At 40.0% G+C, this 17,142-nt stretch overlaps 1 long non-coding RNA gene across 1 annotated transcript in view; it reads right to left on the reverse strand.

Annotated features, from left to right (window-relative positions):
• LOC307054103 overlaps positions 1-17,142 on the reverse strand; it is a 251,392-nt gene that overhangs the window by 93,526 nt on the left and 140,724 nt on the right. Inside the window, exon 2 of the long non-coding RNA XR_013810927.1 lies at positions 2,124-2,269. This is a non-coding gene — a long non-coding RNA (uncharacterized lncRNA). The remainder of the gene's footprint in view (positions 1-2,123; positions 2,270-17,142) is intronic.

A 17,142-nucleotide genomic window follows, 5' to 3' on the forward strand; every position in this document is an offset into this window, starting at 1 on the left:
ATATAATGCCTGAATCCAAACATAGATACCCATCTCTGAACTGAGCAAGTCAGGGAGAAAAATGACATTAAAACTCACATTGATATAAATACTATGCTTTCATTAATTTGCCAAGAAACCCTACAATTTTTTGGAAGTCATGTCACCCTGCGAACTCCTGTGGAATTTACTCTCAACTAGACTCACCAATATTTGTTCCAAATCTCTTTCCCATTCCCACTGTACCCTATCACTGTGCTGTTTCATTGTGATTATCCACTTAAAATTTGTCTGGTTAGATATAACTCATTATTTCAATATGTCAGGAACATTTTGTCAACTAACCTTCATCTAAAATATTAACTTCTTCCAACTTGAGTCCATTTGAAAATTTCAGCAACCTGCCATTGAGGTTCACCTCCAAAACATTATGAAAATAATGGCCTGCAAAGGGCAATGACAGAGACCTCCCTCAAGCATGCTATTGACAACTCATGCCCCCCCTTGAGGTTCTGTGTTCTACCACTTACAGATCTCACTCAGCACTATGATCCAACCTGGATCCTTCCATGTTGTTCTCAAAGATGGCCATGAACGACTTCATCAGATGCAGGCCCAAATCTCAGTGTGCTACATTTCTGTCATTCCTGTAATTTCCGCATCTACCAACTCGATTCTGCTGTCTCACAAATAGTTCCAGCTCAAGGAAAAAAAATGTATTGAATATTATGCTAAGGAGCAAACAATGACCTTTGGGTCAAATTCACAAGATCTTCTTCAGACTGGCCCTGAAGACTATGAACTACCCAGAGAAAAGACACAGCCTGTGCGCAGAGGTTAATGAAAACAGGACACATTTTAAAAACTAAAGCAAATTCATATACTAGAAGGAAAAAGGTGCAAAAGGAGAAGAGTGAAGAGGTTTGAGGATGGAGGCAGAGAAGAGGGGCCAGACCTTGTAAGTCATGTTAGGAATGTGGACTGTATCCTGAGGGCAAAGGGGAGCCACTGGCTGATGTTAACAGGAGAGTGACATGATTGAATTTGCATTTTACAAAGATCACGGGCGAAGGCTGTTCTGGGGACTCTTACTTTGACAGGGAAGTGGGAATAGTTAACCTCTAAGGTCCTGTCCAATGCAAGGAGTCTGTAGTTCTATTGCTTAGCTAATCAGGAAACTCAAAGGAGGATTAGCTTCTTCTTGGAGGATTTGTGCTTTCCCTGTCCTCATAAAATTGTCTAAGATTCACCACTCCTATTGGGTGAGGCTGTATGTGTGTGTGAGTGTGTGTGTGTATGTAAGTAATGGGGGGAAGGGGGAGGCATACATCACAATATCCCAGCACCCTCACATGTCACTGAAGAATAAGTTCTCACTGTCACTGACGGTTCTTTCCAGCTCAGCAAGCCAGGCTGCTAAGAGCTGCAAACATCAGTGAGACTAATTCATAAGCTGCAAAGTACACAAGCACCAAATATCAATATTGGAAGAATCAAGGAAGTGACAAAAGGTTGACAGATACTTGATTAAAATTTCATTCTTACCAAGCAACATGCTGTCAAAAAAAATGTAACAGATGATTACGTGGTAAATTCGGAATTCCTTAGGTCACTTGTTAAGAAAAATCATCCATAACTTGTAAATGGACAAGAGGATGAGTGCGAATTATTTCAAAGTCACACTGAAACAGTGTTGAACAGACCCATTTGGTCAAGGATTACTTAATTTTCTGAAATAATCTACCATCGCTAGATTTTGATATTTAAAATATAAATTAAAGGCTCAGGTTCTGTGAAGTTACATGTTATCTTGTAAACCTGTATCTGGTACAGAAGCAATATTTTCTGTCTGAGAGAAAAATAACCTCAAGTGTTACAGTTTCTTGTACTGTTGACAATTAACAGTTTAATTCTAATGCAGCAATCTAACTTAATATTCCTTTATTACATCATCTATAAACAACCAGCTCCTCAAATGCTCTTTGAACCAGCTTTATGATTTTACTGTTTTTCCCATTAATTAATGAGTTGGATAATATCTTTGGCATGTGTTCATTCTATATTTGCGTCAACGTCATGTTTTAACTTTTTGAAAATTATACTTCGACATTCTGAGCACTAAAAATTTTAGTGCAATACTTTACTGTAGTCTTGCTGCTGGATTTTAAATTTGATTGTTGGAGGTGATCTTTTTTTTCATAATGGGTCTTTCCTCTGTTTTCTTCATCTTGCAGTGGTAATATCAAGTAAACTAGCATTGGTCAGACTTGTACATCCTCACTTCTGGTGTCTAAGAAAAAGACAACACATACGAGAAAATATTTATACCTGAGGGCAGAAGGAAAGCATATACACATCCTTTCCTTTTGGCCACTTCCTTTCTTCATTTTAAGGCTAAAAATTCTCCCGAGGCAAAAAATACATATATTTTATAGAAATATCTTTCAAGTTGTGAGAAAATTCTTGTCTACTTGAACAAATGGAATGTATGTGTAAAACCAAATGAAAATGCCCCTTTCTGCTTTGTCAGTGTGGTGGGGTCTGGAGTCATGCTTATTACTCAGTCCTACAGAGTTCTTACACTTAGGAGCTTCCACTTTACACAATAAATGTGCATGAAAGTGGTGCTGGTACAAGACAATTCGTTTAGTGGTGGTTTCTTACAGATACATGAAAACCAGTAAGAAAAATAAAAGATTGAATTACGGAAAATTTTCTCAAAATCTACTAGCTGAAAGAATCCAAACCTTTTGCTTCATTTCCTATGGAGCTTATGCTTTCAAATTAAAATAAATTGTGGTATATGTATTTATGACCACCGCCTGAATTTTCCATATACTCTGAGCCTGCTGTTTTTCCCCCATGTAAAAAAGCATTTATTCCCCAACCACCATATAAAAAATACAGAGAGGAAATAAGCAACCCTGGTTCAGTACCATCATGCTAATAATCTACAGTTAAACTTCTCTTTTTGTCTAATGTCCTTTAGAATCACTTGGTCTTCTTAAAGTCTGTTATCTGGGTTCGTGTGGCTTTCAAAAAATACAATATTGGTTTTAATAACCCAGATTTGCAATGATTTTGATTGTTAGCATAAATTTCATCTCCTTTTATGCCAGAAGCATTTCTTGTTTCAAAACCATTCAGCCCATAAATATTATGCTGTTCTTTTTCTGGCTTTTACTGGATCTGACAACTTGAGCCACTGCCATCAATGTACATTATGGTACCAAGAACAGTTCTCAAACATGGGATGTACAGAGGTTGCCTGTTAATATTACAGCAGGAATCTTTTTTATTAAGATGGTTTCTGAAAAGACCTCTGATGGATGCTGCTAAGCCAGAGGCTCCCACAACTGCCGCTCTAGACAAATCCAGGGTGGATGTTTGTCAGCAGTTGTCTGAGTCCCTGTGACAGCGCCCATGGATAGGTTGCCAGGCTGGAGCAGTGCTCTCAGTGGGAGGAAATGGAGGGGGCTGGGCTCCGCAAATTCCTGAGCCGGAATCACCCCTGTGGAGAGCCTGGTACCCAGCGCCCCACATCCCGCAGCCCAGGGGCTAAGCTGGTAACAGAGGAAGGAGGCTGAAAAGGAACTGGTTACCTGGCATTTAATAAATGAGCTTTCTGAAAATCATTTGTATTGTGAGGAAAAACAGTTTTCTTTCCTCTCGATTTTCTGTGATTTCATTTATTTACTTAATTACTTCAGCCCCACCTTGTTTCAGAAATGATTGGGGGAAGCTTGGAGTGATTTAAGCAGTGCTCCACTGAACATGCACCCAGGAAAAAATCTGTTTCTCACTGTTCCATGTCTGTTTTTAGCTTCCAAACAATTAAGCAGGAGCACATAAGCTCTCTCAGGCTGAGCCTGCACCCTGAGCAACTATCACTTCACAGTGAGGGGGAGGGACGGTGAAGAGAAAGCCAGTTAACATTTTCCATGCCCCAGACAGCAGCTTCATTTCAGCTAAGATCCAGGGAGGGCTAAAAGAAGTAGAGGCTCCCGAGTCCTTCCAAATTCACCCTCCTGCCCATTTGGAAAGAAAGGCTGTGGACCCTGCTTCTTTCTAGAGCAGCTCATCATTCTAACTAAGTCAGTTAGGAGAGGAACAGAAGATTTGGTCAAAGTAAGCAGCAAATCCAGATGCACATGTTTAAGACACTGGCTGGAAAAGGTTAACTATTTCTTGTGGATGAGCCTAAAGGGAGCAAATTGCCTGCTCAGAGAGCACAAGGGCACAATGCACAAATAGAAGGTAATTTGGGTCAATAACTATCATAAGTCTTAAGAGGAAGGTGGGTGAAAGGAGAGCTGTTCTGAAGCTGTAGAAGAGATGATCTCATTAATCCAGCCAGTGTTAATTAAGACTTCTAAGTGCTAGGAGCACAAAACACAAAAATGGCCAGTAAGAAGGCCTGGTCCCTGCCTTTGAAGTGCTCACCATCTAATAGATGCCAATGGAACTGCATTTAATTTGGGGTTGTTTTATAAAGTCAGCTCTTACAACAAAAACTGAAATAAAAATCCTATGCAAAATTTCATTTGAAAAAATCCTTTAAGAAAGAGCTGGGTTTCCTCCAGTGTTAGAAGTGATTACTCTTTGATTGCGTCCCTGGTGAAGGAGTTTGTTGTCCTGCATTCAGGTTCATAGTGTGAGAAAAAGTAAACATTTAAACAATAGATTCTTCTCCAGCACAGAGAGACATCCACCAACAGAAGCCCAAGAAACCGAGATCAGCTAGCACAGGGTGAGATTCATGTATCCCAACTTAAACCCACTCTCCATTTCAATAGATATATGCTTTTCCAATAGAGTTGTCACCTTTTTCTTGTTTTCCCTCTTTCTTGGTCTTCTGGTCTGCTTCCTCCCCTTGCCTTCTTCCCATCACCTCCTCAAAATGCATAAGTTTAACACGTATAAGACGCAACTATTCTGGACCTCATTTAAACAATGTGAGAAGTACTATGGCAGAAAAAAAGTTGAACCAAAATATTGTAGAAGATGGTTTTAGTAGCATATCCAGGAGTTAACCTGCTCTGGCTTAATGAGGTTAGATATCTTAATTCCAAAGGAGCACTATGATGGAGAATAACCAAGAATCTTCCTATCTCATACATCACCTGGAAGACTGCCAAGACCTTGCTGAGGGTTCCAGGGCACCCTCTCCATCACCAAGCAGTTGTGGCATCCCACAGGATTAACCCACTGTGTGCTGGGAATTCTAGTATAATGAGTATTCAGTCATTGTAATGCCATATTTGGGGAAAAAATCCTATGTTAATTTTTTAAATCCTTTTGGCATAATTCCAAGATTTGGATGCTTTTGATCTTCTTTATTTAAAATCTACAGTGCTGTTAAAACCATCAAGGAGAGAGTAGAAAATTCTGCCTGGAAGGTAAGAGAAGTCTTCCCAGAATAGGCAATCTTTGAACTCAGCCTTGAACGAATGGGTTGGACAGGATTCCAGGTGGGTGGTGGAGAAAATCATTACTGGTGGCAGAAAAACTGGAACAAAAGCGCAGAGATATTCTTCTTTATTAAGGAAGTAAAATTACAAGGTCAAAGAAATCTGCCTTGACCATTCTCTTATCTCCTCTTTGTCCCCACTGTGCTTGTCCCTAATCCCTCTTATCACCTACCAGAGGCACATGTCTTCATTCCATGGCCTTCTGCAGGCAGGAGAAGCCCAAAGTACACAGTCCATACTACTTCATCTTCCTGGTTCACCCAGCAAACAGTAAAACCGTGTACTTGGCTATTTAGCTAAGGTGTTAAAATTAATGTCTTCATCTCTTCCATCAAAATTTCCTCAATTTGCTGCCAAGTTCATCTTTTCCCTGTCCATATCCTGTAGCACTCTGAAGCTCTAATACAATGCTTAAGCACATAATATACCTATTCATAATGTGTTGACCCTCGTTTGTCTCTCCTACCAGGTACAACTTCCCTTTGGCAATAAGGATGCACAGAGCTGAATCAACCTTTTCACAAATGGACTCTTTCTGCAGGAAAGTAGAGAAGAATGAGATGCACTGTTTTTATTAATAAGTGATGACATAATGAAAATATTGGCTTCAGAAACAGACTCTTTCACTAACTTTGTGCTGTCCATGTTTTGAAAATCCTCTATTGGGATTTTCATTTTCAGAGATATGTCCTGGTAAAAAAATGGAAGGGTTTACAACTTCAAATGTAGAACCTGTTCAAGCAACTTGGCTCCACTCTGTAAAGCCTTCTGGTTCTCTAATTCATTTTATTCTTGGCAAAAACTGACAAAAATGATTGTTTAAAAAAATCCAGAAGCTTCTTTTGACATCAGGCGGTCTTTACAATGCCACATTGTAATGACTTAAGGGCAAATCAATTTAGAACATATGGGTTAATTTTTCCTATAGAAAACATAAAGGTTTAAAATGATATGGTCCTATATTATTGTTCTGTGACTTTCCCATTGAAAACAAAGCAGCCAGACATAAGATGTTAATGTATTCTATACAAAAGAAGACTTACTTGGTCTTACCTATTTTTACCTAAAATGAATAAATAAATACTTTTGAAAGTATGATCTTTAATAGCATAAATTAGTTGATTAATAAATCCATTAGGGACTTCCCTGGTGGCACAGTGGTTAAGAACCCACCTGCCAATGCAGGGGACATGGGTTCAACCCCTGGTCCAGGAAGATCCCACATGCAGTAGAGCAACTAAACCCATGTGCCACAACTACTGAGCCTGCGCTCTAGAGCTGGCGAGCCACAACTACTGCAGCCCACACACCTAGAGCCTGTGCTCCGCAACCAAAGAAGCCACTGCGATGAGAAGCCCCTGCACTGCAACGAAGAGTAGCCCCCACTCACAGCAACTAGAGAAACCCCGCACGCAGCAGTGTAGACCCAATGCAGCCATTAATTAATTAATTAAAAAAATAAAAATAAATTGATTAATTCATCCAATAAACCAGTATGAAATGCATTACATAAAGCTTTATCATATGTTATCCCTCAGCCTTCTTCTCTCTTAACTGGAAAGGATTAGCTTTTCTTAGCTCTCTTCTTAGCATGCATTTTCATCTCTTTAAATGTTGTTCTTATTTCTTAATTAGGATCCCTATGTTTAAATTCTATAACTAAAGACTGATTCCAGAAAAGTGAACCGATTCCTTTTTTCCAGCAAAATCATGTTCTGAAACCAAGAACTTTTTCAGAATCTATGAAGTCTCCCAGAAATTCATGGTCCCTACTTTGAGAAACCAATCGTAGAAATAACTGGGATGTACTGTTAAAGCAGAGAAGAGTAAAGTTATAAATCCCAGTTCTCGCAAAGAGGCGATGATTCTGGCCACCTCATTCATTGTTGGTGGCAGTTATAATTTATTAATTTCTTTAGAATGAGACATTGGATATCAAGAACAATAAAAATGTCCTATATAGCTATATGTTCTGTTTCTCAGATATAAAAGTAACCTGCAAAATTTTTATAAGGATCACTGAAGTCAGATTTTACCATGGTGGGTCCTGGTTCTGCCTGGACAACAAAACCTTTCATTGAATTTTTACAGTATAATTATTTGGAGATAAGTAAAGACAATAGACTACTTCATTCAATAGATAAGAATGAAGCTGTTAAAATATTACTTATTAATAGCATTGATTATTTACATTCAGCCTCATTCCCAAAGGGATTTGAGGTTACTTTCAGAGATGTGTAAAGTATAAAAGCATTTTTGTTTTGTTTTGTTTTGTTTTGTTTTGTTTTGTTTGCGGTATGTGGGCCTCTCACTGTTGTGGCCTCTCCCGTTGCGGAGCACAGGCTCCGGACGCGCAGGCTCAGCGGCCATGGCTCACAGGCCCAGCCGCTCCGCGGCATGTGGGATCTTCCCGGACCGGGGCACGAACCCGTGTCCCCTGCATCGGCAGGCGGACTCTCAACCACTGCGCCACCAGGGAAGCCCAAGCATTTTTTTTTTAATTAAAAAATCAGGATTAATGAAAACTAAGAATGGGAAAGTCAGACAAAGCCACAACCAAGTTGAGGACAAAATGGTAGAGACTTAAACTTGGAACTAAGCTTCTTAGCAGCCAAGTAAAAGGAGAAAATGTTCACAATGTCTTTGAGAGCAGCAATCTACCTACTGGAAGAACCACAGCCTTGCCTGATACTGAGTCCAGAAAGAAATTTACCCATGCTCCTACTAGGAACAGAGACTGGACTATACCACCATTGGCACCTCTTCTGGTCATATCTGTCCCAATTCCTAGGGGAGCAACAACCACTCATGCCCAGGAGCCTTGAGAATGCCCACCTTCATGCAAAGATTGAGAGATCGTGAGTAATGTCAGAACTTCGTGTTCTTTGGGAATAAAAAAGAGCCTTGTCTTCTCTCTGTCCCCTTGGTATCCTAAAATTTCCATCTTGTTGAGATGAAAAGAACCAATGTACTCTGCAGCCCAGATAACCTAGGCAGCCCCAGGTCCAACCTTTGCATATTAAAGTTAAGAAGTTAAATTTATAACTGATGAGGAATGCTATTCAAGGATTTGTTTATTTTCTGACTTTAAACAGTAACTGGAAACATAACCGGGCTTGAGTATAAGTTGATCAAGGGATGGTGGAAGTTTCAAAAAAGTAGAGGTACTTTCAAAAAAAGTAGATACTTCACTGGCACAAACAGCCTCTGTTATCTACATATGATTTCCATCAGAAAGCATTGGCATTGTCTAATCCTTAATGTTAGGTCTGAACCCATTCTCATAAACCCTTCTACATTAGCCAAACCATGATTTAGAAACTTCATCCAGTTTGTAGTTCTGCTAATGGTTAAGAGGTAGCAGAGCAGTTTGCTGGTAAGTAACAAATGTTACAAGAATAGGGCTATGAGGAAAAGGATTGAGACCTGAAAGGACCCGGCACAGAGGTGATTCTTATCAGTGGAGGGCTGTGAGATGAGATGACAACACCCTACGGATTTATACAAACCCAAGTGGAAGTCCCAGTTCAGCCACTCTGTCTTATGGGGAAGCTGTTTAGCTTATATGCTCACCTCAGTCTCCTCACATGCAAATCATGGGTAATAACACTTACTCTACAGGTGTGCTGTAAGAATAAAGCAATGAAATATGGAAAACACCTGGGAATAAGTGCTTAACTGAGCATAAGTGCTCAGTAAGTGGGAAAATTAAGGTTTTCTAGAAAAGAATAAGACACACATAGGCTTCAATTGCAGTGGAAAAAACGTTGGTATGACTAAATGATAACTTCATAACTAAGTGAGGAGAGGAGGGAATAATAGATTCTGACTGCTTAATCACCACTGTGTACCAAGTGCCTCACACAATTCTGGGCAAATGGGGGGAGTTCAATACATTTTTTTCTTTTTAACTTTTTATTCCCTCCATCTATCTTCCCCTAATGTTAACATCTTACATGAGCATAACATAATTATCAAAATCAGAAATCAAATATATTTTAATGAATATCAAATATACATTTTAGGGCTTCCCTGGTGGCGCAGTGGTTGGGAGGCCGCCTGCCGATGCAGGGGACGCGGGTTTGTGCCCCGGTCTGGGAGGGTCCCGCGTGCCGCGGAGTGGCTGGGCCCGTGGGCCATGGCCGCTGGGCCTGCGCGTCGGGAGCCTGTGCTCCGCGACGGGAGAGGCCGCAGCGGTGGGGGGCCCGTGTACCGCAAAAAAATATATATATACATTTTAAAATGATTAAAATAAGGATATTATCCATATATCTGGGATATCATTCAGGAAACAGAGGAATAAAAAGTCCCTTTGAGTCTTACACTACAAAGTATCAGAATTCCAAAATTATTTTTGAGAGGAAAAATAATTCATTTAACTAAAGTGGTCATTTTAAAACAGACTCACTGAGGTGGACCTGTATAACTATTATATATAAAGTATAGGAGCTTTGCTCCTATTTGATCCTTTTGATTCATCAATGTTGGGTTCAAGATTCATGGTGAAGAAATGAACTTCAGCTTATTGAGCAAACCCAGATTTATAACAACAAAATATATAGGTACAAATTATGTACAACATGAGTTATTCTTTCTATTGTGAGAAAAGGATTTTTCATATCATAATTCTGTGTTATGAATATCTTTATATACCACATAGACATTTATCACACCCCCACCAATTCTGTGAAGAGACAGTACATCAGGGAGTTACCTAATTTGTGTCACAAACAAGGAATAAATGTGTCAACAACAGCATTTTTTCCATCCGAATGACAGGTTAGCACTCCAACTGCTGCTTATCCATTGGAATTTCCTGCTTCCCCTTTCACTGAAATGTTTTCTCTTTTCAGTTGAAGTAATAAATTGGAATCAGTGGGGCAGGGTAGGGCATGACAGTTCATAACAATAGATGGCATCTGAAATAACTATCCTTGGTACACTGGATATAGTAAAATCAATGTACCCAGAATCAATAGGGCCAGATTTTCTTAAAGATTCACAGTAATAATTAGAATTTAAAACAAGACTTTGTAGGGAGACCTTCAAGATGACAGAGGGTAAGACGTGGAGATCACCTTCCTCCCCACAAATACATCAGAAATACATCTACATGTGGAACAACTCCTATAGAACACCTGCTGAACGCTGGCATAAGACCTCAGACTTCCCAAAAGGCAAGAAACTCCCCATGTACCTGGTGGGTAGGGCAAAAGAAAAAAGAATAAACAGAGACAAAAGGATAGGGATGGGACCTGCACCAGTGGGAGGGAGCCGTGAAGGAGGAAAGGTTTCCACACACTAGAAGCCCCTTCACGGGCAGAGACTGCAGGTGGAGGAGGGGGGAGCTTCGGGGCCGCGGAGGAGAGCGCAGCAACAGGGGTTCAGAGGGCAAAGCGGAGAGATTCCCGCACAGAGGATCGGTGCCGACTGGCACTCACCAGCCCGAGAGGCTTGTGTGTTCACCCGCCGGTGTGGGCGGGGCTGGGAGCTGAGGCTCGGGCTTCAGTGGATCGCAGGGAGAGGACTGGGGTTGGCGCGTGAACAGAGCCTGAAGGGGTTAGTGCACCACGGCTAGCCGGGAGGGAGTCCAGGAAAAAGTCTGAACCTGCCAAAGAGGCAAAAGAATTTTTCTTCCCTCTTTGTTTCCTGGTGGCAAGGAGAGGGGATTAAGAGTGCTGCTTAAAGGAGCTCCAGAAATGGGCACGAGCCACGGCTAACAGCGCGGACCCCAGAGACGGGCATGAGACGCGAAGGCTGCTGCTGCCGCCACCAAGAAGCCTGTGTGCAAGCACAGGTCACTATCCACACCTCCCCTCCTGGGACCCTGTGCAACCCACCACTGCCAGGGTCCTGTGACCAGGGACAACTTTCCCAGGAGAACACAGTGCGCCTCAGGCTGGTGCAACGTCATGCTGGCCTCTGCCACCAAAGGCTCGCCCCACATTCCATACCCCTCCCACTCCCGGGTTGAGTGAGCCAGAGCCCCCTTATCAGATGCTACTTTAATCCCGTCCTGTCTGGGCAGGGAACAGACGTCTGCAGGTGACCTACACGCAGAGGTGGGGCCAAAACCAAAGCTGAACCCCAGGAGCTGTGCGAACAAAGAAGAGAAAGGGAAATTTCTCCCAGCAGCCTCAGGAGCAGCGGATGAAATCTCCTCAGTCAACTCGATCTACCCTGCATCTGTGGAATACCTGAATAGACAGCGAATCACCCCAAAAATTGAGGCGGTGGACTTTGGGAGCAACTGTAGACTTGGGGTTTGCTTTCTGCATCTAATTTGTTTCTGGTTTAATGTTTATCTTAGTTTAGTATTTAGAGTTTATTATCATTGGTAGATTCGTTTATTGATGCAGTTGCTCTCTTCTTTTTTCTTTTTTATATATAGTTTTTTTTCCTTTCTCTCTTTTTGTGAGTGTGTATGCGTATGCTTCTTTGTGTGATTTTGTCTGTATAGCTTTGCTTTTACCATTTGTCCTACGGTTCTGTCCTTTTTTTTTTTTTTGTATACTTTTTAGCACTTGTTATCACTGGTAGATTTGTTTTTTGGTTTGGTTGCTCTTTTCTTTTTTTTTATTACTTTTTAATTTAAAAAAAATTTTTTTAATAACTTTTGTTTTATTGTTTCTTTCTTTCATTTTTTCTCCCTTTTCTTCTGAGCTGTGTGACTGACAGGGTCTTGTGCTCCGGCTGGGTGTCAGGCCTGTGCCTATGAGGTGGCAGAGCCGAGTTCAGGACATTGGTCCACCAGAATCCTCCCAGCTCCATGTAATATCAAACAGTGAAACCTCTCCCAGAGACCTCCATCTCAATGCTAAGACTCAGCTCCACTCAATGACCAGCAACCAACAGTGCTGGACACCCTATGCCAAACAACTAGCAAAACAGGAATGCACACAACACATTAGCAGAGAGGCTAGCTAAGATCATAATAAGGTCACAGACACCCCAAAACACACCACCGAACGCAGTCCTGCCCACCAGAAATACAATATCTAGCTTCATCCATGAAAACACGGGCACCAGTCCCCTCCACCAGGAAGCCTACACAACCCACTGAACCAACCTTAGCCAGTGGGGCAGGACACCAAAAACAACGGGAACTATGAACCTGCAGCCTGCAAAAAGGAGGCCCCAAACACAGTAAGTTAACTAAATGAGAAGACAGAGAAATACACAGCAGATGAAGGAGCAAAGCAAAAAACCATCAGACCAAACAAATGAAGAGGAAAGAGTCAGGCTACCTGGAAAATAATTCACGGTAATGATAGTAAAGATGAACCAAAATCTTGGAATAGGATGGAGAAAATACAAGAAATGTTCAACAAGAGACTAGAAGAACTAAAGAGCAAACAAACAATGATGAACAACACAATAAATGAAATTTAAAATGATCTAGAAGAAATCAATAGCAGAATATCTGAGGCAGAAGAATGGAGAAGTGACCTGAAAGATAAAATAATGGAAATAACTACTACAGAGAAGAATAAAGAAAAAAGAATGAAAAGAATTGAGGACAGTCTCAGAGACCTCTGGGACAACATTAAACACACCACCATTCAAATGATAGGGGTCCCTGCAGAAGAAGAGAAAAGGAAAGGGTCTGAGTAAATATTTCAAGAGATTATACTTGAAAACTTCCCTAATATGGGAAAGGAAATAGTTAATCAAGTCCAGGAAGCACAGAGAGTCCCATACAGGGTAAATCCAAGGAGAAACATGCCAAGACACATAATTAATCAAACTATCAAAAATTAAATACAAAGGAAAAATACTACAAGCAGCAAGGGAAAAACAACAAATAACATACAAGGGAATCCCCATAAGGTTAACAGCTGATCTTTCAGCAGAAACTCTGCAAGCCAGAAGGGAGTGGCAGGACATATTTAAAGTGGTGAAAGGGAAAAACCTACAACCAAGATTACTCTACCCAGCAAGGATCTCATTCAGATTCAACAGAGAAATTAAAACTCTTACAGAGAGCAAAAGCTAAAAGAATTCAGCAAAACCAAACCAGCTTTAAAACAAATGCTAAAGGAACTTCTCTAGGCAGGAAACACAAAAGAAGGAAAAGGCCTACAATAACAAACCCAAAACAATTAGGAAAATGGTAATAGGAACGTACATATCGATAACTACCTTAAATGTAAATGGATTAAATGCTCCACCAAAAAGACGTAGGCTGGATGAATGGATTCAAAAACAAGACCCGTATATATGCTGTGTACAAGAGACCCACTTCAGACCTAGGAACACATACAGACTGAAAGTGAGGGGATGGAAAAAGATATTCCATGCAAATGGAAATCAAAAGAAAGCTGGAGTAGCAATTCTCATATCAGACAAAATAGACTTTAAAACAAAGACTATTACAAGAGACAAAGAAGCACACTGCATAATGATCAAGGGATCAATCCAAGAAGAAGATATAACAATTGAAAATATTTATGCACCCAACATAGGAGCCCCTCATTACATAAGGCAAATGCTAACAGCCATAAAAGGGAAATCGACAGTAATACAATCATAGTAGGGGACATTAACACCCCATTTTCACCAATAGACAGATCATCCAAAATGAAAATAAATAAGGAAACACAAGCTTTAAATGATACATTAAAGAAGATGGACTTAATGGATATTTATAGGACATTCCATCCAAAACAACAGAATACACTTTCTTCTCCAGTGCGCATGGAACATTCACAAGTATAGATCATATCTTGGGTCACAAATCAAGACTTGGTAAATTTAAGAAAATTGAAATCGCATCAAGTATCTTTTCTGACCACAACACTATGAGACTAGATATCAATTACAGGAAAAAATTTGTAAAAAACACAAACACATGGAGGCTAAGCACTACACTACTATATGACCAAGAGATGACTGAAGAAATCAAAGAGGAAATCAAAAAATACCTAGAAACAAATGACAATGAAAACACAAAGACCCAAAACCTATGGGATGCAGCAAAAACAGTTCTAAGAGGGAAGTTTATAGCAATATAATCGTACCTCAAGAAACAAGAAAAATCCCAAATAAACAACCTAACCTTACACCTAAAGCAATTAGAGAAAGAGGAACAAAAAACCCCCAAAGTTAGCAGAAGGAAGGAAATCATAAAGATCAGATCAGAAATAAATGAAAAAGAAATGAAAGAAGCAATAGCAAAGATCAATAAAACTAAAACCTGGTTCTTTGAGAAGATAAACAAAATTGATAAACCATTAGCCAGACTCATCAAGAACAAAAGGGAGAAGACTCAAATCAACAGAATTAGAAATGAAAAAGGAGAAGTAACAACTGACACTGCAGAAATACAAAGGTCATGAGAGATTACTACAAGCAACTAAATGCCAATAAAATGGACAACCTGGAAGAAATGGACAAATTCTTAGAAAAGCACAAACTTCCGAGACTGAACCAGGAAGAAACAGAAAATATACACAGACCAATCACAAGCACTGAAATTGCGACTGATTAAAAATCTTCCAACAAAGATAAACCCAGGACCAGATGGCTTCACAGGCAAATTCTATCAAACATTTAGAGAAGAGCTAACACCTATCCTTCTCAAACTCTTCCAAAATATAGCAGAGGGAGGAACACTCCCAAACTCATTCTATGAGGCCACCATCACCCTTATACCAAAACCAGACAAAGATGTCACAAAGAAAGAAAACTACAGGCCAATATCTCTGATGAACATAGATGCAAAAAACCTCAACAAAATACTAGCAAACAGAATCCATCAGCACATTAAAATGATCATACACCATGATCAAGTGGGGTTTATCCCAGGAATGCAAGGATTCTTCAATATACGCAAATCAATCAATGTGATACACCATATTAACAAATTGAAGGAGAAAAACCATATGATCATCTTAATAGATGCAGAGAAAGCTTTCGACAAAATTCAACACCGCTTTATGATAAAAACCCTCCAGAAAGTAGGCATACAGGGAACTTACCTCAACATAATAAAGGCCATATATGATAAACCCAGAGCAAACATCATTCTCAATGGTGAAAAACTGAAAGCATTTCCTCTAAGATCAGGAACAAGACAAGATGTCCACTCTCACCACTATTCAACATAGTTTTCTAAATTTTAGCCATAGCAATCAGAGAAGAAAAAGTAGTAAATGGAATCCAAATCTGAAAAGAAGTAAAACTGTCACTGTTTGCAGATGTCATGATACTATATATAGAGAATCCTAAACATGCTACCAGAAAACTACTAGAGCTAATCAACAAATTTGGTAAAGTAGCAAGATACAAAATTAATGCACACAAATCTCTTGCATTCCTATACATTAATGATGAAAACTCTACAAGAGAATTTAAGGAAACACTCCCATTTACCATTGCAACAAAAATAATAAAATACCTTGGAATAAAGCTACCTAAAGAGAAAAAAGACCTCTATGCAGAAAACTATAAGACACTGATGAAAGAAATTAAAGATGATACCAACAGATGGAGAGATATACCATGTTCTTGAATTGGAAGAATCAACATTGTGAAAATGACTATACTACCCAAAGCAATCTACAAATTCAATGCAATCCCTAACCAACTACCAATGGCATTTTTCACAGAACTAGAATGAAAAATTTCACAATTTGTATGGAAACACAAAAGACCCCGAATAACCAAAGCAGGCTTGAGAAAGAAAAACAAAACTGGAGGAATCAGGCTCCCGGACTTCAGATTACACTATAAAGCTACAGTAATCAAGACAGTATGGTAGTTGCATGAAAACAAAAATATAAACCAATGGAACAGGATAGAAAGCCCAGAGATAAACCCACACACATATGGTCACCTTATTTTTGATAAAGGAGGCAAGAATATACAAGGGAGAAAAGACAACCTCTTCAATAAGTGGTGCTGGGAAAACTGGACAGCTACATGGAAAAGAATGAAATTAGAACACTCCCTAACACCATACACAAAAATAAACTCCAAATGGATTAAAGACCTAAATGTAAGGCCAGACACTATAAATCTCTTAGAGGAAAACACAGGCAGAACACTCTGTGACCTAAATCACAGCAAGATCCTTTTTGACCCACCTCCTAGAGAAAGGGAAATAAAAACAAAAATAAACAAATGGGACCTAATGAAACTTAAAACCTTTTGCACAGCAAAGGAAACCATAAACAAGACAAAAAGACACACCTCAGGGGCTTCCCTGGTGGCGCAGTGGTTGAGGGTCCGCCTGACGATGCAGGGGACACGGGTTCTTGTCCCAGTCCAGGAAGATCCCACATGCAGTGGAGTGGCTAGGCCCTTGAGCCATGGCCGCGGAGCCTGTGCATCTGGAGCCTGTGCTCCACAACGGGAGAGGCCACAACAGTCAGAGGCCCGCGTACCACCAAAAAATAAATAAATAAAATAAAGACAAACCTCAGAATTGGAGAAAATATTTGCAAATGAAGCAACTGACAAAGGATTAATCTCCAAAATATATAAACAGCTCATGCAGCTCAATATCAAAAAACAAACAACCCAATCCAAAAATGGGTAGAAGACCTTAATAGACATTTCTCCAAAGAAGATATACAGACCGCCAATGAACAAACACATGAAAGGATACTCAACATCACTAATTATTAGAGAAATGCAAATCAAAACTACAATGAGATATCACCTCACACCAGTCAGAATGGCCATCATC

Source organism: Hyperoodon ampullatus (assembly GCF_949752795.1).
Source record: "Hyperoodon ampullatus genome assembly, chromosome: 5".
In the NCBI taxonomy this organism is placed as follows: Eukaryota; Metazoa; Chordata; class Mammalia; order Artiodactyla; family Ziphiidae; genus Hyperoodon; species Hyperoodon ampullatus.